A 23487-nucleotide genomic window follows, 5' to 3' on the forward strand; every position below is an offset into this window, starting at 1 on the left:
CATAGAGATACATTGTACATTATATAACAATGTATTTCTAGGTTTCCTATATACTAGAGGTGAAGAAAAAGTCAGATTTTTTTTTGTTCCTATAAAACTACTAAATAATAAAAAAAAAACAATTACAAAAATGTAATTTTCTTCCTTTCGGTGAGTCTCATCTGTATTTGAAACCACAACATTACAGTCAAGAGATAAAGCTACTGAGTCACAGGCTCTGGTGAAATAACTGGGCAAATTTTAGGCATTTGATCTGTATTGCTGGCAGGGCCGGTTTTAGACAAAATGGGGGCCCCGGGCAAAAGTTCAAAGTGAGGCCCCAAATGCTCACATATTGCACCATCACATAGAAACATTTTAGTTGTATTTACATGCGCTGAGTTCAGGCCATTAAACGAGCCTGATCGACAATATTGAAGTCATTTGACACTTGTTTCTAGCATCTTTACACCGGCTGAGGAAGGATGATGGGGACAGATAGACCTCGAGTATAATGCAGTCCACTCAGACTATAATGCAGTCCCACACACAGTATAATGCAGCACCCCACACACCGTATAATTCAGCCCCTCCACAAACACACACAGAGTATAGTGCAGCCACACACACACACACACACTATAATGCAGCCCCCTCAGAGTATAATGCAGCCCCACACACAGTATAATTCAGCCCCTCAGAGTATAATGCAGTCCCCTTAAGTACAATGCAGCTGCCGAGTGTAATGCAGCCCCCCCCCCACACACACACAGTATAATGCAGCCCCCCCAAAGCATAATGCAACTGTCACGATTCCATTTTTGGATTTGTGGCAGCTCTGGTTCCACTCAGTTTAAAACTTTTTTCCTTTTGGACTATTGGGGGTTAATGTCAGGTTTCCCCCCCCCCCCCAAATCTGGTGTTACTGCAGTGCTGCTGGGTCAGCTGATGCAGCTGGTGACCACTCCCACCATCCTTTAAAAGGTCACCTGATACATCAGCTGACTGTGATAGTTTCTTTCTGGAGAGCAACCTAGCAGGAGCAGCTCTCTGGTGTCAGCCACGTCTGGTGATTGGAGTCCAGTTGCTGTTGTTATCTGGGGTGTGGAGCTTAGCAGCAGTTTACATAAGCTGAGTGTGGTGTTTTTTCACCTTGTCCCTTTGGTGTTTGTCATGTTCCCCTGTGTGTATTATCTGCAGAGGTGAGGATAGTGCTCCTTGCCGGCTAGTGCACTAGCCAGGGCAGTAATAGGTAACTATTAGGAATTAGGTATCCTGACGGTGGTGGGGGCAAGGACCCGCATAAGGTGTTAGGTGAGTGCAGGGACAGGTTCAGGTTTGAGCTTAGGTGGTGTCCATCCCCCATTCCCTAAGGATAGGGTCTTCCGCTCACCTTTTCCATCCTGTTGTTTGTGAGTTGTGCTGTCCATTAACCAACCGCCGGTTGTGTCGGGTCGCACTGTGGCAGCAGCCCCCTCAAAGTATAATGCAGCCCCCTAGAATATAAAGCAGCCTCCCACACACAGTATAATGTAGCCCACACACAGTGTAATTCAGCCCCCCCAAACACACATCGTATAGTGCAGCCCCCACACCCAGTATAATGCAGCTCCCCAGAGTATAATGAAGCCCCCTCAGAGTATAATGCAGCCCCTGGTTTCAAATGTACATGCCCATTTCTGTGCCAAAAAAGGTATCAGTGGTGGTCCCAGCACTGCTATTTTGGGGAAGCTCTGACCCACATTTACAGCAAAACCAAAATTTTAAAGAATACATAAAGTGCCATATATACTGGTGCATAAGCCGAGTTTTTCAGCACATTTTTTTGTGCTGAAAATGCCCCCCTCGGCTTATACACGAGTTATGGTCCATAAAGCCGGAGGGGGAGCAGCGGAGCAGTGGCAGAAGCCGGCGGCTGTGGCTGTAGGTGCTAAAGAGAAATTAATATTAATTTCTCTTATAGCGCACAGTGACCGCTGCAGCCGCAGCCGCCGGCTTCCAGATGACATCATACTCACCCTTTTCTGCACTGTCGCAGCATCTTGATGGTCCCGGCACCTTCAGCTCTTCCTGTGCTGAGCGATCACATGGCATGGCACCACTCATTAAGGTAAAGAATATGCACGTGTCTCCACTCCCATAGGTGTGGAGCGCATATTCATTACCTTAATGAGCAGTGCCACGTGATCGCTCAGCACAGGAAGAGCTGCAGGTGCCGGGACTAACGAGATGCTGCAACGGCGTGGAGGAGGGTGAGTATGATGTTTTTTTTTTTTAATAGTAAGCATGCACACAACGAAGGGAAAGGGGGGAACAATGCATACAATGATGGGACCAGGTAAGCTATGCATACAATAATGGGGGAAAGCCACACATACCACGACAGGACGGGGGTGAGGCATGCATACCAGGAAAGGACGGGGGAAGCCACGTACAGCAGGACAGCGATGTGGGAAGCCACGCGTAGCAGGACAGCGATGTGGGAAGCTGTTATGGACCTGGTGGTTAGGAGCACCCGGAATGACCTGATGGTTAAACTAACACAGGACAAGCTCTGGGAAGTGGGAGCTCTGCTGACCGCAACCCCTAATCCTATCACACACACTAGAAATAGCCGTGGAGCGTACCTAACTCTGCCTAGACGCCTCTTCACAGCCTAAGAGCTAACTACCCCTAGAGATAGGAAATAAAGCCTACCTTGCCTCAGAGAAATTCCCCAAAGAAAAAGGCAGCCCCCCACAAATATTGACTGTGAGTTAAGATGAAAGTCACAAACACAGGAATGAAACAAGTTTCAGCAAAGGGAGGCCAGACTTACTAAAAAGACTGAGGATAGAAAAGGTAACTTTGCGGTCAGCAAAAGAAACTACAAAAAGACCACGCAGAGTGTGCAAAAAGACCCCCGCACCGACTCACGGTGCGGAGGTGCCACTCTGCATCCCAGAGCTTCCAGCTAGCAAGGCAAAATCATGATAGCAAGCTGGACAAGGAAACAATGAACAACAAATAAACTAGCAGGGACTTAGCTTCTGCTGGAGTAGACAGGTCACCAGAAAGATCCAAGAGCGAACTGAACCAGTACTAGAACATTGACAGCTGGCCTGGAGTAACGATCTGAGTGGAGTTAAATAGAGCAGCCAGCCAAAGAATAAACTAGGTCACCTGTGGAAGGAACCTCAGAACCAGCAGCTCCACTCACAGCCACCAGAGGGAGTCCATGGACAGAACTCGCCGAAGTACCATTCATGACCACAGGAGGGAGTTCGATAACAGAATTCACAACAGGAAGCCACGCGTAGCAGGACAGCGATGTGGGAAGCCATGCATAGCAGGACAAGATGGGGGAGCCATGCATACCAGGAAAGGAAGGGGGAGCCACACATAGAAGGACAGCAACGGGGGAGCCAAGCATAGCAGGACAGGGATGAGGGGACAATACATACACGGCTTATACTCGAGTCAATAAGCTTTCCCAGTTTTCCGTGGCAAAATTAGGTGCCTCGGCTTATACTCATGTCGGCTTATACTCGAGAATATATGGTACATACAGTGGGGCAAAAAAGTATTTAGTCAGTCAGCAATAGTGCAAGTTCCACCACTTAAAAAGATGAGAGGCATCTGTAATTTACATCATAGGTAGACCTCAACTATGGGAGACAAACTGAGAAAAAAAAATCCAGAAAATCACATTGTCTGTTTTTTTAACATTTTATTTGCATATTATGGTGGAAAATAAGTATTTGGTCAGAAACAAAATTTCATCTCAATACTTTGTAATATATCCTTTGTTGGCAATGACAGAGGTCAAACGTTTTCTGTAAGTCTTCACAAGGTTGCCACACACTGTTGTTGGTATGTTGGCCCATTCCTCCATGCAGATCTCCTCTAGAGCAGTGATGTTTTTGGCTTTTCACTTGGCAACACGGACTTTCAACTCCCTCCAAAGGTTTTCTGTAGGGTTGAGATCTGGAGACTGGCTAGGCCACTCCAGGACCTTGAAATGCTTCTTACGAAGCCACTCCTTCGTTGCCCTGGCGGTGTGCTTTGGACCATTGTCATGTTGAAAGACCCAGCCACGTTTCATCTTCAATGCCCTTGCTAATGGAAGGAGGTTTGCACTCAAAATCTCACGATACATGGCCCCATTCATTCTTTCATGTACCCGGATCAGTCGTCCTGGCCCATTTGCAGAGAAACAGCCCCAAAGCATGATGTTTCCACCACCATGCTTTACAGTAGGTATGGTGTTTGATGGATGCAACTCAGTATTCTTTTTCCTCCAAACACGACAAGTTATGTTTCTACCAAACAGTTCCAGTTTGGTTTCATCAGACCATAGGACATTCTCCCAAAACTCCTCTGGATCATCCAAATGCTCTCTAGCAAACTTCAGACGGGCCCGAACATGTACTGGCTTAAGCAGTGGGACACGTCTGGCACTGCAGGATCTGAGTCCATGGTGGCGTAGTGTGTTACTTATGGTAGGCCTTGTTACATTGGTCCCAGCTCTCTGCAGTTCATTCACTAGGTCCCCCCGGCGTGGTTCTGGGATTTTTGCTCACCGTTCTTGTGATCATTCTGACCCCACGGGGTGGGATTTTGCGTGGAGCCCCAGATCGAGGGAGATTATCAGTGGTCTTGTATGTCTTCCATTTTCTAATTATTGCTCCCACTGTTGATTTCTTCACTCCAAGCTGGTTGGCTATTGCAGATTCAGTCTTCCCAGCCTGGTGCAGGGCTACAATTTTGTTTCTGGTGTCCTTTGACAGCTCTTTGGTCTTCACCATAGTGGAGTTTGGAGTCAGACTGTTTGAGGGTGTGCACAGGTGTCTTTTTATACTGATAACAAGTTTAAACAGGTGCCATTACTACAGGTAATGAGTGGAGGAAAGAGGAGACTCTTAAAGAAGAAGTTACAGGTCTGTGAGAGCCAGAAATCTTGATTGTTTGTTTCTGACCAAATACTTATTTTCCACCATAATATGCAAAAAAAATGATAAAAAAACAGACAATGTGATTTTCTGGATTTTTTTTTCTCAGTTTGTCTCCCATAGTTGAGGTCTACCTATGATGTAAATTACAGACGCCTCTCATCTTTTTAAGTGGTGGAACTTGCACTATTGCTGACTGACTAAATACTTTTTTGCCCCACTGTATACAGTGCGTATGGAAAGTATTTACGGTAATAAACATGCAAAATTTTCTACACTCCTGTTTGTTTCTTCAGTCAAGCTGGGGGGCAGAGTGTACTGTACATTAATAAGAAAAAAATGAACTTTTTTGAATTTACCAAATGGCTGCAATGAAACAAAGAGTCAAAAAATTTAAATAATTTCCGTACCCACTGTATATATTTATTTATTTTAAGTGAAAGATAAAAAAAATATTTTATTTATATATACATATACAGTATATATATATATGTATATATATATATACTAGATGGTGGCCCGATTATAACGCATCGGGTATTCTAGAATATGCATGTCCACGTAGTATATTGCCCAGCGACGTAGTATATTGCCCAGCCACGTAGTATATTTCCCAGCCACGTAGTATATTGCCCAGCGACGTAGTATATTGCCCAGCGATGTAGTATATTGCCCAGCCACGTAGTATATTGCCCAGTCACGTAGTATATTGCCCAGTCACGTAGTATATTGCCCAGTGTTAAAAATCGTTATTGAGCAAAAATATCTAATCAAGACTTAACCAGGTGCGTTATTCTTAAAAGAAAAATGTCATGATTTTCTGAAGAAAGTATAGTGGTTTATTGACTAGTCCACAGAAAAACCAAATTGCAGAAAACATAAAAATAGATTGTCCATGTGTAGATATCAGCGCTCGTCTTGATACTCATCTTTCCAAGGTCCTGAATGGTAGAAGTCATCTGTCTGTGTGAAGTCTGAAGTCATCATAGCATGGAGTAGCTAACAGCTGTTGTTCCTCGTGTCTTGTCCCATGTCCATGGAGAATGATGGTGAAGGAAGGGAGGTGACCGTCCCACGTGACAAAAAGCCCCCCACACCCTCCTAAGAGACGTTTATATATGTTCAATACTGATCACGTGTCTTCTGTATATGGAGTTAACTTATACTCTGAGCTACATACACAGAAATAGCTTTTGATAGTGTCAGCAAGAAACCATGTGCTCGGTACAGAATAAAAATAAGAATAATTAATATTTAACAATTCCCCCTTTTGAGGGTGACAGACATTGATTGGAACCCTCAAATTAAAATATTAATAAAATCTACTTTCTTCTTTGGCAAAATGATGTAATAAATAATATCAATAATAATATTGTTATATGTTCTCAATAATATAATGATATGTAACTTCATGTTATGGTAATTCATGTTATGGTAGTTCATGTTATGGTAGGCCGTGACTAATATTCATATAAAATTATATAGATTATTATACTTCCCTATATCTACTTGAAGCATCTCAGGTCTGATGTCATCTGGTCTTCATATTGATATCTTCTTCTTTTAAAACAATCTTTATTATAAGTCTTTTCTAATAGATGATAACATGTAGATATGTAGAGACTGTGTGTCATGTGTCAATCAAAGTCCATAAATTCAAAGGTTGATAAGAAAACAAAGTCCATAGATGAAATGTAGCTTTAATATCTGTGCAGTGTCACCTTTAGAAGCCTGGACTTACATTGGCTCGCCTTGGAAATCATCTGGAATCCTCATATCATCCGCACTGGTCTTGGGACAGGTGTGACGTCTTTGGTCAGCACAGCAAGGGTTACATTGACTCTTCCTTGCTAAACATAGCACCATAACCAGTCCTTAGTGCACAGGACACATGTCAGGGTTATTGTATCGTCCTGACAATTACCTGAGTGTTCACCAGCGTTCATGGAAGTCTTATAGGTGATAGGAAACCACTGGAACGTAATAACACAGTTCATCTTTGATACTGTACTCATAGTCAGTGATGGATGCTGTAGTTGTTGTCAGTAGTGACATGAATTGTATTTGACACAGTCTATTATTACTCAGAAATCAGAACATTGTTACCTTGTGGAACTTCTGGATAACGGCTTTTCTTCTTGCAACTTTTAAGAATCAATTGAATTTAGAAAAATGAAAAGTCTTTATTAACGTCTTTAGTATCTTGATTGAAGTCTTCATTCCCTATTCTATACCAAATCTGGTAATTTCCCTAACTTATAATATCACAGCGTACCATAGCAATCAATAATATCCATATAATTATTAAATGATATTAATATGGAATTTATATTTGGAAAAATAAAATAATAATAATAAATGATAAATGATAATATATTATTAACCATATTCTTCATGTGATAGGACATTTTTATGTCATAGGTGTAATTTCTTTTTGAACCCATAGATGTCAGTGTGTCTTTTATGTAACAAGTGCTGATATTTAGTATTAAAACTTTATTAATTTATGTTCAGTAGACCAATAATATGTAAGTATGTATAGCCATGAACCAAAATAAGTATATATATATGAATGAATGAATGAATGAGTGAAAGAATTGTTGTATTTAACTCAGAATTGAAATTTTCTTATATAATGAAACCATATGATCACTATATTTGATAAAGCAATATGCTTGTAGACATTACTCTATTAAATATTGATTTTTCCTTGATGAAAAATAAGAATGAAAAATAAAAATTGAAAGAAAAGTGGAAAAAAAATGAAAAATAAAAATGAGAATAAAAAATAAAAATAAGGCCTTTATATGTTGATGACAAATGCTGAGATTATGTCTCAGTAACACATTCCCTTAATACTTCCTCATGTAGATGTTGTCATAACCTTGGATCACCAAAATATTGAAATTATGCAACTTTGCATATAATACCCTTCATTAGAGGAAAAAATGATATTTATAATATTTATTGTTATTGTACCCAATAATACCTTATTAATATTTCTTCTTTATTAAAATGTGTGAAGAAGAGGTATTGATGAAATGTGATGATGTGATCAAGATCAAAAACACATTTCCCCCTTAATATCAAAAAATATTATTTTATGAAAAAATTAATTTTTAAAAACCCAAATGAAAATAATTATTTGTATAACTGTCATATCAGCTTTATGACTTATATTTGTTTGAAGATGTGTACTCATCTATGTAACCATAAAAAAAACACTGAATATCATAAAATTATAATTTGGAAAAATTATTCTAAATGTAGATTTTCTAGAAAAATCATATCGATGTGTTATTGTACTTTTTAAATAATAATCACTAAAGAAATATATGTTGCATAATAATATTTAAATATATCTTAATATTCTAATAATTTAACTGAATGCTATTATTAAATTAAACACAAAGTTGTTGGTTTTTTCTTCTTCGACATACCATGAATCATGAGGCCTCCGTCAAACTGTGCATCCACATTCCACATTCCACATTCCACGCTCTGGTCACTCTTACATCACATCTCATGTCAAATTCACTCAGCAGCTGCTCATATGTTCTCTCACCTGTCACATGTGACTCACATAGACGTTCACAATACATTTCACATACAAAGAATAAAAAACATGTATATTAACCCAAAATATTGTATCCTAATTATCAATCAATGCGCATTGTAATCTATTAAATTTAGTATTCTAATATTTCTTTGAATATTCCCCAAATATTATCTAACAGTATGTTTTAACCTATAGAAAGGACTCCTCCATTTACATGAAACCCGAGTTGAATGTTCCAACGCTATTTCGGTACAGGAATCCATTTGCATGTAAAGCTGAGGAAAATTCCTAAAACTAAAAAAACAAGGCTATATGATATTTCTTAACTCACATATGTCACACCATGCACCATGCAGTGGGAGGAAAAAACACGTTTTAGATTATTACAGAAAGAAAATTTACATGTAGTACACACATTTTTAGGTTGTTAGATATATTATTTATTTTTAAGTGTTAAATATATATAAAAATCATGCAGTTAATATAACTTCCTGTGTGAATAAGACATAAATTCATGAAACAGGTATTTTTTGTTCAATCCTCGCTTTGAAAGTAAAATTCTAAGGGAAAATGAAAGATAAAGGTTAATTTCATATTTATTTCAAAACAAAATAATTTAGATATCTTATACATATGTATATATTTAATAAATGTATTTAATGTAATTCTAAATATTTTTTTACTGGAGTAAATTTTAATTATTTCACTATATATATAAAAATACAGTTAATATAATCTCTACGTATACAAATATGCTACAGTATTTACTGTATACTATATTAATATATGTAACTGCAGAATTATATTGAAATAGAATAATTACATTAATAAATAATACATTGTATAACTCATCATATAATATAATTAATTTTTAGCCAATTCCTATCCCAAAATTTGGCTGTTTGTCGATAATCTGCTGAAATGCTAAATTTAGTAAGGTCAGTTTTAACCCTATGGACTCTTTGAAGAGCTGCTGTGATAATGGAGTGTTCGGCCGGCTTCACACTTGCGAGTTTTACGGACGTAAGAGCGCAGAAACTACGTCCGTAAAACTCGCAAAAAATACGGCACAATTATTCTCTATGCCCCTGCTCCTATCTGCCGTATTTTACTGATCAGTATTATACGGCTTTCTACGGCCGTACAAAATCGCAGCATGCTGCGTTTGTCACCGTACTGCGCAAGAAATACGCCAATGAAAGTCTATGGAAGCGTGAAAAATACGGATTTCACACGGACAAGCAGTGTGACTTGCGAGAAATACGCAGCGCTGTTAGAGAGAAAAGCCGGTAATTCAGTGCGGTGTACAGTAAAATCACACTGACAGCTTACAGTAGAATAGGTAGAATAAATGTGTACACATAGAATAGGTATATATATATATATGTCATTAGACACATATATGTATATATATTAATATTTATTCCAGCGCTATACAGCTTGAAAGCCGATAATTCAATTACCGGCTTTTTCTTTCTCCTTCCTAAAAGCCGACATGATTTGAGACATGGTTTACATACAGTAAACCATGTCTTCTCTCCATTTTTTTTGCAGATTCCACACTACTAATGTCAGTAGTGTGTATCTGCAAAATTTGGCCGTTCTAGCTCTTAAAATAAAGGGTTTAATGGCGGAAAAAATTGGCATGGGCTCCCGCGCAATTTTCTCCGCCAGAGTAGTAAAGCCAGTGACTGAGGGCAGATATTAATAGCCTGGAGAGGGTCCACGGTTATTGGCCCCCCCCTGGCTAAAAATATCTGCCCCCAGCCACCCCAGAAAAGGCACATCTGGAAGATGCGCCTATTCTGGCACTTGGCCACTCTCTTCCCATTCCCGTGTAGCGGTGGGATATGGGGTAATGAAGGGTTAATGCCACCTTGCTATTGTAAGGTGACATTAAGCCTAATTAATAATGGAGAGGCGTCAATTATGACACCTATCCATTATTAATCCAATTGAATGAAAGGGTTAAATAAAACACAAACACATTATTTAAAATTATTTTAATGAAATAAAAACAATGGTTGTTGGAGTATTTTATTCTACGCCCAATCCAATCACTGAAGACCCTTGTTCTGTGAAAGAAAAAACATAATAAACCAACAATATACAGTGGGGCAAAAAAGTATTTAGTCAGTCAGCAATAGTGCAAGTTCCACCACTTAAAAAGATGAGAGGCGTCTGTAATTTACATCATAGGTAGACCTCAACTATGGGAGACAAACTGAGAAAAAAAAATCCAGATAATCACATTGTCTGTTTTTTTAACAATTTATTTGCATATTATGGTGGAAAATAAGTATTTGGTCAGAAACAAACAATCCAGATTTCTGGCTCTCACAGACCTGTAACTTCTTCTTTAAGAGTCTCCTCTTTCCTCCACTCATTACCTGTAGTAATGGCACCTGTTTAAACTTGTTATCAGTATAAAAAGACACCTGTGCACACCCTCAAACAGTCTGACTCCAAACTCCACTATGGTGAAGACCAAAGAGCTGTCAAAGGACACCAGAAACAAAATTGTAGCCCTGCACCAGGCTGGGAAGACTGAATCTGCAATAGCCAACCAGCTTGGAGTGAAGAAATCAACAGTGGGAGCAATAATTAGAAAATGGAAGACATACAAGACCACTGATAATCTCCCTCGATCTGGGGCTCCACGCAAAATCCCACCCCGTGGGGTCAGAATGATCACAAGAACGGTGAGCAAAAATCCCAGAACCACGCGGGGGGACCTAGTGAATGAACTGCAGAGAGCTGGGACCAATGTAACAAGGCCTACCATAAGTAACACACTACGCCACCATGGACTCAGATCCTGCAGTGCCAGACGTGTCCCACTGCTTAAGCCAGTACATGTCCGGGCCCGTCTGAAGTTTGCTAGAGAGCATTTGGATGATCCAGAGGAGTTTTGGGAGAATGTCCTATGGTCTGATGAAACCAAACTGGAACTGTTTGGTAGAAACACAACTTGTCGTGTTTGGAGGAAAAAGAATACTGAGTTGCATCCATCAAACACCATACCTATTGTAAAGCATGGTGGTGGAAACATCATGCTTTGGGGCTGTTTCTCTGCAAAGGGGCCAGGACGACTGATCCGGGTACATGAAAGAATGAATGGGGCCATGTATTGTGAGATTTTGAGTGCAAACCTCCTTCCATCAGCAAGGGCATTGAAGATGAAACGTGGCTGGGTCTTTCAACATGACAATGATCCAAAGCAAACTGCCAGGGCAATGAAGGAGTGGCTTCGTAAGAAGCATTTCAAGGTCCTGGAGTGGCCTAGCCAGTCTCCAGATCTCAACCCTATAGAAAACCTTTGGAGGGAGTTGAAAGTCCGTGTTGCCAAGCGAAAAGCCAAAAACATCACTGCTCTAGAGGAGATCTGCATGGAGGAATGGGCCAACATACCAACATCAGTGTGTGGCAACCTTGTGAAGACTTACAGAAAACGTTTGACCTCTGTCATTGCCAACAAAGGATATATTACAAAGTATTGAGATGAAATTTTGTTTCTGACCAAATACTTATTTTCCACCATAATATGCAAATAAAATGTTAAAAAAACAGACAATGTGATTTTCTGGATTTTTTTTTCTCAGTTTGTCTCCCATAGTTGAGGTCTACCTATGATGTAAATTACAGACGCCTCTCATCTTTTTAAGTGGTGGAACTTGCACTATTGCTGACTGACTAAATACTTTTTTGCCCCACTGTACTTACCCTCCGCAGATCTGTAACGTCCAACGATGTAAATCCTTCTGAAGGGGTTAAAACATTTTGCAGCAAGGAGCTTTGCTAATGCAGGCTGCTCCTCGCTGCAAAACCCCGGGGAATGAGTCTAAATATAGATCAATGAGCTATATTTAGCTTCATTTGCGGTGAGGCGCCCTCTGCTGGCTGTTTATAGATCGTGGGAACTTGCCTAGAAAGCCTGGGAGCTTTCTAGGAAATTTCCCACGATCTATGAACAGCCAGCAGAGGGCGCCTCACCGCAAATGAAGCTAAATATAGCTCATTGATCTATATTTAGACTCATTCCCCGGGGTTTTGCAGCGAGGAGCAGCCTGCATTAGCAAAGCTCCTTGCTGCAAAATGTTTTAACCCCTTCAGAAGGATTTACATCGTTGGACGTTACAGATCTGCGGAGGGTAAGTATATTGTTGGTTTATTATGTTTTTTCTTTCACAGAACCAGGGTCTTCAGTGATTGGATTGGGCGTAGAATAAAATACTCCAACAACCATTGTTTTTATTTCATTAAAATAATTTTAAATAATGTGTTTGTGTTTTATTTAACCCTTTCATTCAATTGGATTAATAATGGATAGGTGTCATAATTGACGCCTCTCCATTATTAATTAGGCTTAATGTCACCTTACAATAGCAAGGTGGCATTAACCCTTCATTACCCCATATCCCACCGCTACACGGGAATGGGAAGAGAGTGGCCAAGTGCCAGAATAGGCGCATCTTCCAGATGTGCCTTTTCTGGGGTGGCTGGGGGCAGATATTTTTAGCCAGGGGGGGCCAATAACCGTGGACCCTCTCCAGGCTATTAATATCTGCCCTCAGTCACTGGCTTTACTACTCTGGCGGAGAAAATTGCGCGGGAGCCCACGCCAATTTTTTCCGCCATTTAACCCTTTATTTTAAGAGCTAGAACGGCCAAATTTTGCTGATACACACTACTGACATTAGTAGTGTGGAATCTGCAAAAAAAATGGAGAGAAGACATGGTTTACTGTATGTAAACCATGTCTCAAATCATGTCGGCTTTTAGGAAGGAGAAAGAAAAAGCCGGTAATTGAATTACCGGCTTTCAAGCTGTATAGCGCTGGAATAAATATTAATATATATACATATATGTGTCTAATGACATATATATATATATATATATATATATATATATATATATATATAGACAGTATATATATATTTTTTTTTCTTTTTGGGACACATGGATCATTTCTATAGCGGTATGTTGGTTTTGCAAGCCTGCGAGAAAACCACGCAGTACGGATGCCATACGGATTGCATACGGAGGATGCCATGCGCAAAAAACGCTGACACACCCTGCCTACGGAGGAGCTACGGACCACTATTTTCGGGACATTTCAGCGTATTACGGCCGTAATATATGGACCGTATTTTCATACGCTGAGTGTGAAGCCGGCCTTCAGCTGAGCTCCCCCTGGGATACTCACCTGCTTCCGTCTGTCAGTCTCCGCCATCTTTAGAGACAGATCTGAGCCTTCAGATTTTAAATCTTTCAGAGAAATTTCTTTAATAGACTCCTGAATCTTTTCATAGGGTTTGTAGCAAATATGTAATTTTCTTCGTACTTCATAGATGTGATTTTGGATCAGTTTTGGAGATTTTGATTTTGGCTTTTGATAAGATTGAATTCTGCCTGGTTTCAAAAACTTAGTGTGATTTGCTTTCCTTTCAAGATTCTTGTGTTTTCTAGAAAAATCTAGGGATTTTGCGCATTCGTATAAGGAATTTTTCTGTGAAGCAATTATACGAGATACAGGATTTAAGAATTTAAACTTGTTTACAAAACAATTTATCATGGATTGTTGATTCAAATTCGTACAGACCAATTTATAAATCCTTTCAAAAATGGACATAAAAGTAAAAGTACATTCTTTCTGGCCAATCTTCAATTTTAGAAGAATATCAAGATCTGGATAAACAGAACATCAAAATTCTTAATCTTTCTACATCAGTCATATTTTCATACTCCTCATTCTGCATTTCTAATGAATATCTTCTCATAAAAGTTACTGGCAGCCAAATTTTAAACAAATTATTTTTCTCCTGATTAGTCAAATCAAACTTATCAGCAAAACTTTCAAATATCTCTGAATTTCTGCACACATGGATTTTGTCATCATATGCAGGAATGATTTTGCATAATTTTAGCAGGATTTTCCTAGATTTAGGTTGGAGCTGTTGGGCCTCTGAGTCGTCTATTTTTAAGGGCAATGGTACATCTGTCCCTCGTAGATCATCTTTGTCAGTTTCTCCTACGCTTCCTCCATCTTGTTTTTCATCTTGTGACACATCAATGTCACCTTGGGCAGCCACACACACGTGTGTCACATCTTCCTCACTCTTCTCATTACAGTCAATCTTGGGAACATCATTAATTTCCATTTCCTTAGAAATTCTTTCTACACTGTCTTTTTTGGACTTCTCTGTAACAAACTCGTTAAATACATAAACCATATGTAAAATATTTTTAAGTTGCTCTTTTTCTTTTTTCCTAGACATTAGCTTAGAATCCAATTTCAAATTCGCGGTTCTGCATTCTGAAAATAAATTAGACCAAAATATTTCTAAGCTAGATCCGTACAAACTTACAAATTCTATCTGACTTGATTTAGCATATGAATTAATCAAATCCATTTGTCTTACCTTGAAATCTCAGCTTGTAATCCCTTTGCTGTACAACGCTGGGCTCCGGACTTCAGCACGGCTATTTTTAGCACATCTATCTTCAGCACTACCAGTGCTTGCTGTCAATCCGTCTGACACCTGTTAAAGTCTCCGTAATTCGTAGGTTCTTGTATGAGTTCTTTGTGACTTGAAGTTTTGAAGTGGAATTCCTGAATACTTGCACAATCTAGCGGAACTCTTCTGTCTTCCCCGTGTGCAAGAAGAAGGAAATTCACGCAAAAATAGCACAAAAAATCAAAGCTGGCTGGCTTGGCCAAATGTTAAAAATCGTTATTGAGCAAAAATATCTAATCAAGACTTAACCATAAGGTGCGTTATTCTTAAAAGAAAAATGTCATGATTTTCTGAAGAAAGTATAGTGGTTTATTGACTAGTCCACAGAAAAACCAAATTGCAGAAAACATAAAAATAGATTGTCCATGTGTAGATATCAGCGCTCGTCTTGATACTCATCTTTCCAAGGTCCTGAATGGTAGAAGTCATCTGTCTGTGTGAAGTCTGAAGTCATCATAGCATGGAGTAGCTAACAGCTGTTGTTCCTCGTGTCTTGTCCCATGTCCATGGAGAATGATGGTGAAGGAAGGGAGGTGACCGTCCCACGTGACAAAAAGCCCCCCACACCCTCCTAAGAGACGTTTATATATGTTCAACACTGATCACGTGTCTTCTGTATATGGAGTTAACTTATACTCTGAGCTACATACACAGAAATAGCTTTTGATAGTGTCAGCAAGAAACCATGTGCTCGGTACAGAATAAAAATAAGAATAATTAATATTTAACACCCAGTCACGTAGTATATTGCCCAGCCACGTAGTATATTGCCCAGTCACGTAGTATATTGCCCAGCAACATAGTATATTGCCCAGTCACGTAGTATATTGCCCAGTGACGTAGTATATTGCCCAGTCATGTAGTATATTGCCCAGCTACGTGGTATATTGCCCAGTCACATAGTATATTGCCCAGCCACGTAATATATTGCCCAGTCACGTAGTATATTGCCCAGCCACATAGTATATTGCCCAGTCACGTAGTATATTGCCCAGCGACATAGTATATTGCCCAGCGACATAGTATATTGTTGTGAATTCTGTGGCTGAGTTCACTTCTGTGGTCACAAGTGGTATTGCAGTCTCTGGGCTTCCTCCCTCAGGTGTTTTGGTGAGCTCGTTGGCTGCCTTGCTATTTAGCTCCACCTGAGTCTGTCTTCCTTGCTCCTTGTCAATGTTCCAGTGTTGGATCTGAGCTACTGCATCTTTCCTTGGGCCTGCTGCTCTGCTAGATAAGTGCTTCTAGTTTGTTTTCTGTTTTTTCTGTCCAGCTTGCTATTAACTTTTGCTGGAAGCTCTGGGAGGCAAAGGGGTGCACCGCCGTGCTGTTAGTTCGGCACGGTGGGTCTTTTTGCCCCTTTGCGTGGTTTTCGTTTTAGGGTTTTTTGTAGACTGCATAGTTCTCTTTGCTATCCTCGCTCTGTCTAGAATATCGGGCCTCACTTTGCTGAATCTATTTCATTCCTACGTTTGTCTTTTCATCTTGCTAACAGTCATTATATGTGGGGGGCTGCCTATTCCTTTGGGGTATTTCTCTGAGGTAAGTCAGGCTTGTATTTCTATCTTCAGGCTAGTCAGCTCCTCAGGCAGTGCCGAGTTGCATAGGTAGTTGATAGGCGCAATCCACTGCTGCTTACAGTTGTGTGAGGATAGATCAGGTACTGCAGTCTACAGAGATTCCACGTCTCAGAGCTCGTCCTATTGTTTTTGGTTATTGCCAGATCTCTGTATGTGCGCTGATTACTGCACGCTGTGTTGCCTGATTGCCAGCCATAACAGTACAAGGAGCCCTTCAATGATTTCCAATAGAGGGAAAAAAGAAATCCTGACATCATTTTTTTTTCTTAGCTCTGTCTTCAGTCTTTTTTTTCCCCTAGACATTAGAGTGCTTCAGGACACAGCTGTGGACATGGATATTCAGGCTCTGTGCTCCTCAATGGATAATCTCGTTGTAAATGTACAAAAGATTCAAGATACTATTGATCAGAAATCGATGCTAGAACCAAGAATTCTGATTCCTGATTTGTTTTTTGGTGACAGAACTAAGTTCCTGAGCTTCAGAAATAATTGTAAGCTATTTTTGGCCTTGAAACCTCATTCTTCTGGTAATCCTATTCAACAGGTTTTGATTATTATTTCTTTTTTGCGCGGCGACCCACAGGACTGGGCGTTTTCTCTTGCACCAGGAGATTCTGCATTGAGTAATGTTGATGCATTTTTCCAGGCGCTGGGATTGCTTTACGATGAGCCTAATTCAGTGGATCAAGCTGAGAAAAATCTGCTGGCTTTATGCCAGGGTCAGGATGATGTAGAAGTATATTGTCAGAAATTTAGGAAATGGTCAGTACTCACTCTGTGGAATGAATCTGCACTAGCGGCTTTGTTCAGAAAGGGTCTCTCTGAAGCTCTTAAGGATGTAATGGTGGGATTTCCTATGCCTGCTGGTTTGAATGAGTCTATGTCCTTGGCCATTCAGATCGGTCGTCGCTTGCGCGAGCGTAAATCTGTGCACCATCTGGCGGTATTGTCTGAGAGTAAGCCTGAGCCTATGCAGTGCGACAGGACTATGACTAAAGTAGAACGGCACGAACACAGACGTCTGAACAGACTGTGTTTCTATTGTGGTGATTCTACTCATGCTATTTCTAATTGTCCTAAACGCACTAGGCGGTTCGATAGCTCTGCCGTTATTGGTACTGTACAGTCCAAATTCCTTTTGTCCATTACCTTAATGTGCTCTTTGTCATCATATTCTGTCATGGCGTTTGTGGATTCAGGCGCTGCCCTGAATCTGATGGATTTGGATTATGCTAAACGTTGTGGATTTTTCTTGGAGCCTTTGCGGTGTCCTATTCCGTTGAGAGGAATTGATGCTACACCTTTGGCCAAGAATAAGCCTCAGTACTGGGCCCAGCTGACCATGTGCATGGCTCCTGCACATCAGGAAGTTATTCGCTTTTTGGTACTGCATAATTTGCATGATGTGGTCGTGTTGGGGTTGCCATGGCTACAAACCCATAATCCAGTATTGGATTGGAACTCTATGTCGGTAACCAGCTGGGGTTGTCAGGGAGTACATGGTGATGTTCCATTTTTGTCTATTTCGTCATCCATTCCTTCTGACATCCCAGAGTTCTTGTCGGACTTTCAGGATGTATTTGAAGAGTCCAAGTCTGATGCCCTACCTCCGCATAGGAATTGTGATTGTGCTATCGATTTGATTCCTGGTAGTAAATTCCCTAAGGGTCGTTTATTTAATTTGTCCGTACCTGAACACACCGCTATGCGCAGTTATGTGAAGGAGTCCCTGGAGAAGGGACATATTCGCCCATCGTCGTCACCATTGGGAGCAGGGTTCTTTTTTGTAGCCAAGAAGGATGGTTCGCTAAGACCGTGTATTGATTACCGCCTTCTTAATAAGATCACTGTTAAGTTTCAGTATCCCTTGCCATTGATTTCTGACTTGTTTGCTCGGATTAAGGGGGCTAGTTGGTTTACTAAGATTGATCTTCGTGGTGCGTATAATCTGGTGAGAATCAGGCAGGGAGATGAATGGAAAACGGCATTTAATACGCCCGAGGGTCATTTTGAATATCTGGTGATGCCGTTCGGACTTGCCAATGCTCCATCTGTTTTTCAGTCTTTTATGCATGACATTTTCCGTGAGTATCTGGATAAATTCTTGATTGTTTACTTGGATGACATTTTGATCTTCTCAGATGATTGGGAGTCTCATGTGAAGCAAGTCAGAATGGTTTTCCAGGTACTGCGTGCTAATTCCTTGTTCGTGAAGGGATCAAAGTGTCTCTTCGGTGTGCAGAAAGTTTCATTTTTGGGGTTCATCTTTTCCCCTTCTACTATCGAGATGGATCCGGTTAAGGTTCAGGCCATCCAGGATTGGACTCAGCCGACATCTCTAAAAAGTTTGCAGAAATTCCTGGGCTTTGCTAATTTTTATCGTCGCTTCATCTGTAATTTTTCTAGCATTGCCAGACCATTGACCGATTTGACCAAGAAGGGTGCTGATTTGGTTAATTGGTCTTCTGCTGCCGTGGAAGCTTTTCAGGAGTTGAAGCGTCGTTTTTGCTGTGCCCCTGTGTTGTGTCAACCTGATGTTTCTCTTCCGTTCCAGGTCGAGGTTGATGCTTCTGAGATTGGTGCAGGGGCGGTTTTGTCACAGAGAGGTTCTGGTTGCTCAGTGTTCAAACCATGTGCTTTCTTTTCCAGGAAATTTTCTGCTGCTGAGCGTAATTATGATGTGGGCAACCGAGAGTTGCTGGCCATGAAGTGGGCATTCGAGGAGTGGCGTCATTGGCTTGAGGGTGCTAAGCATCGCGTGGTGGTTTTGACTGATCATAAGAACCTTACTTATCTTGAGTCTGCCAAGCGCTTGAATCCTAGACAGGCCCGTTGGTCATTATTTTTTGCTCGTTTTGATTTTGTGATTTCATACCTTCCGGGCTCTAAAAATGTGAAGGCGGATGCTCTGTCTAGGAGTTTTGTGCCCGACTCTCCGGGGTTATCTGAGCCGGCGAGTATCCTCAAGGAAGGAGTCATTGTGTCTGCCATCTCCCCTGATTTGCGGAGAGTGTTGCAGAAATTTCAGGCTAATAAACCTGATCGTTGTCCGGCCGAGAAACTGTTCGTCCCTGATAGGTGGACTAGTAAAGTTATCTCTGAACTTCATTGTTCGGTGCTGGCCGGTCATCCAGGAATCTTTGGTACCAGGGAGTTGGTTGCTAGATCCTTCTGGTGGCCATCTCTGTCACGGGATGTGCGTGCTTTTGTGCAGTCCTGTGGAATTTGTGCTAGGGCTAAGCCCTGCTGTTCACGTGCCAGTGGGTTGCTTTTGCCCTTGCCGGTCCCGAAGAGGCCTTGGACACATATTTCGATGGATTTCATTTCTGACCTTCCCGTTTCTCAAAAAATGTCGGTCATTTGGGTGGTCTGTGATCGCTTTTCTAAAATGGTCCATCTGGTGCCCTTGGTTAAATTGCCTTCCTCCTCTGATTTGGTGCCTTTGTTCTTCCAGCATGTGGTTCGTTTACATGGCGTTCCTGAGAATATTGTTTCTGACAGAGGTTCCCAGTTTGTCTCGAGGTTCTGGCGAGCCTTTTGTGGTAGGATGGGCATTGACCTATCTTTTTCCTCGGCCTTCCATCCTCAGACTAATGGCCAGACCGAACGAACCAATCAGACCTTGGAAACATATCTGAGATGTTTTGTTTCCGCTGACCAGGATGATTGGGTGTCATTTTTGCCGTTGGCTGAGTTCGCCCTTAATAATCGGGCCAGCTCGGCTACCTTGGTCTCTCCATTTTTCTGCAATTCTGGGTTCCATCCTCGTTTCTCTTCAGGACAGGTTGAGTCTTCGGACTGTCCTGGTGTGGATTATGTGGTGGACAGGTTGCAGCAGATCTGGACTCAGGTAGTGGACAATTTGACCTTGTCCCAGGAGAAGGCTCAGCTTTTCGCTAATCGCAGACGCCGTGTGGGACCCCGACTTCGTGTTGGGGATCTGGTTTGGTTATCTTCTCGTCATATACCTATGAAGGTTTCCTCTCCTAAATTTAAACCTCGTTTTATTGGTCCGTATAGGATTTCTGAGATTCTCAATCCGGTGTCTTTTCGTCTGACCCTCCCAGACTCCTTTTCCATACATAATGTATTCCATAGGTCGTTGTTGAGGAGATACGTGGCACCTATGGTTCCATCTGTGGAGCCTCCTGCCCCTGTTTTGGTGGAGGGGGAATTGGAGTATATTGTGGAGAAGATTTTGGATTCTCGTGTCTCTAGACGGAAACTCCAGTATCTGGTCAAATGGAAGGGTTATGCTCAGGAAGATAATTCCTGGGTTTTTGCCTCTGATGTCCATGCCCCAGATCTTGTTCGTGCCTTTCATGTGGCTCATCCTGGTCGGCCTGGGGGTTCTGGTGAGGGTTCGGTGACCCCTCCTCAAGGGGGGGGGTACTGTTGTGAATTCTGTGGCTGAGTTCACTTCTGTGGTCACAAGTGGTATTGCAGTCTCTGGGCTTCCTCCCTCAGGTGTTTTGGTGAGCTCGTTGGCTGCCTTGCTATTTAGCTCCACCTGAGTCTGTCTTCCTTGCTCCTTGTCAATGTTCCAGTGTTGGATCTGAGCTACTGCATCTTTCCTTGGGCCTGCTGCTCTGCTAGATAAGTGCTTCTAGTTTGTTTTCTGTTTTTTCTGTCCAGCTTGCTATTAACTTTTGCTGGAAGCTCTGGGAGGCAAAGGGGTGCACCGCCGTGCTGTTAGTTCGGCACGGTGGGTCTTTTTGCCCCTTTGCGTGGTTTTCGTTTTAGGGTTTTTTGTAGACTGCATAGTTCTCTTTGCTATCCTCGCTCTGTCTAGAATATCGGGCCTCACTTTGCTGAATCTATTTCATTCCTACGTTTGTCTTTTCATCTTGCTAACAGTCATTATATGTGGGGGGCTGCCTATTCCTTTGGGGTATTTCTCTGAGGTAAGTCAGGCTTGTATTTCTATCTTCAGGCTAGTCAGCTCCTCAGGCAGTGCCGAGTTGCATAGGTAGTTGATAGGCGCAATCCACTGCTGCTTACAGTTGTGTGAGGATAGATCAGGTACTGCAGTCTACAGAGATTCCACGTCTCAGAGCTCGTCCTATTGTTTTTGGTTATTGCCAGATCTCTGTATGTGCGCTGATTACTGCACGCTGTGTTGCCTGATTGCCAGCCATAACAGTATATTGCCCAGTCACGTAGTATATTGCCCAGCGACGTCATATATTGCCCAGCCACGTAGTATATTGCCCAGTCACGTAGTATATTGCCCAGCCACGTAGTATATTGCCCAGCCACGTAGTATATTGCCCAGTCACGTAGTATATTGCCCAGCTACGTAGTATATTGCCCAGCTACGTAGTATATTGCCCAGTCACGTAGTATATTGCCCAGTCACGTAGTATATTGCCCAGTCACGTAGTATGTTGCCCAGTCACACAGTATATTGCCCAGTCACGTAGTATATAGCAGAGCCACGTAGTACGGTATATTGCCCAGTCACGTAGTATATTGCCCAGCCACGTAATATATTGCCCAGCCACGTAGTATATTGCCCAGTCCCGTAGTATATTGCCCAGTCACGTAGTATATTGCCCAGTCACGTAGTATATTGCCCAGCTACGTAGTATATTGCCCAGTCACGTAGTATATTGCCCAGTCACGTAGTATATTGCCCAGTCACGTAGTATATTGCCCAGCGACATAGTATATTGCCCAGCGACGTAATATATTGCCCAGCCACGTAGTATATTGCCCAGTCACGTAGTATATTGCCCAGTCACGTAGTATATTGCCCAGTCACGTAGTATATTGCCCAGCCACGTAGTATATTGCCCAGCTACGTAGTATATTGCCCAGTCACGTAGTATATTGCCCAGTCACATAGTATATTGCCCAGCGACGTAGTATATTGCCCAGCTACGTAGTATATTGCCCAGTCACATAGTATATTGCCCAGCGACGTAGTATATTGCCCAGCTACGTAGTATATTGCCCAGTCACGTAGTATATTGCCCAGCCACGTAGTATATTGCCCAGCTACGTAGTATATTGCCCAGTCACGTAGTATATTGCCCAGTCACGTAGTATATTGCCCAGCCACGTAGTATATTGCCCAGCTACGTAGTATATTGCCCAGTCACGTAGTATATTGCCCAGTCACATAGTATATTGCCCAGCGACGTAGTATATTGCCCAGTCACGTAGTATATTGCCCAGCGACATAGTATATTGCCCAGCGACGTAATATATTGCCCAGCCACGTAGTATATTGCCCAGTCCCGTAGTATATTGCCCAGTCACGTAGTATATTGCCCAGTCACGTAGTATATTGCCCAGCTACGTAGTATATTGCCCAGCCACGTAATATATTGCCCAGTCACGTAGTATATTGCCCAGCCACATAGTATATTGCCCAGTCACGTAGTATATTGCCCAGCGACATAGTATATTGCCCAGCGACATAGTATATTGCCCAGTCACATAGTATATTGCCCAGCGACGTCATATATTGCCCAGCCACGTAGTATATTGCCCAGTCACGTAGTATATTGCCCAGCCACGTAGTATATTGCCCAGCCACGTAGTATATTGCCCAGTCACGTAGTATATTGCCCAGTCACGTAGTATATTGCCCAGTCACGTAGTATATTGCCCAGCGACATAGTATATTGCCCAGCGACGTAATATATTGCCCAGTCACATAGTATATTGCCCAGTCATGTAGTATATTGCCCAGTCACGTAGTATATTGCCCAGTCACATAGTATATTGCCCAGCGACGTAGTATATTGCCCAGTCACGTAGTATATTGCCCAGCGACATAGTATATTGCCCAGTGACGTAATATATTGCCCAGCCACGTAGTATATTGCCCAGTCCCGTAGTATATTGCCCAGTCACATAGTATATTGCCCAGCGACGTAATATATTGCCCAGCCACGTAGTATATTGCCCAGTCC

Source organism: Ranitomeya imitator, chromosome 2 (assembly GCF_032444005.1).
Source record: "Ranitomeya imitator isolate aRanImi1 chromosome 2, aRanImi1.pri, whole genome shotgun sequence".
NCBI lineage: Eukaryota > Metazoa > Chordata > Amphibia > Anura > Dendrobatidae > Ranitomeya > Ranitomeya imitator.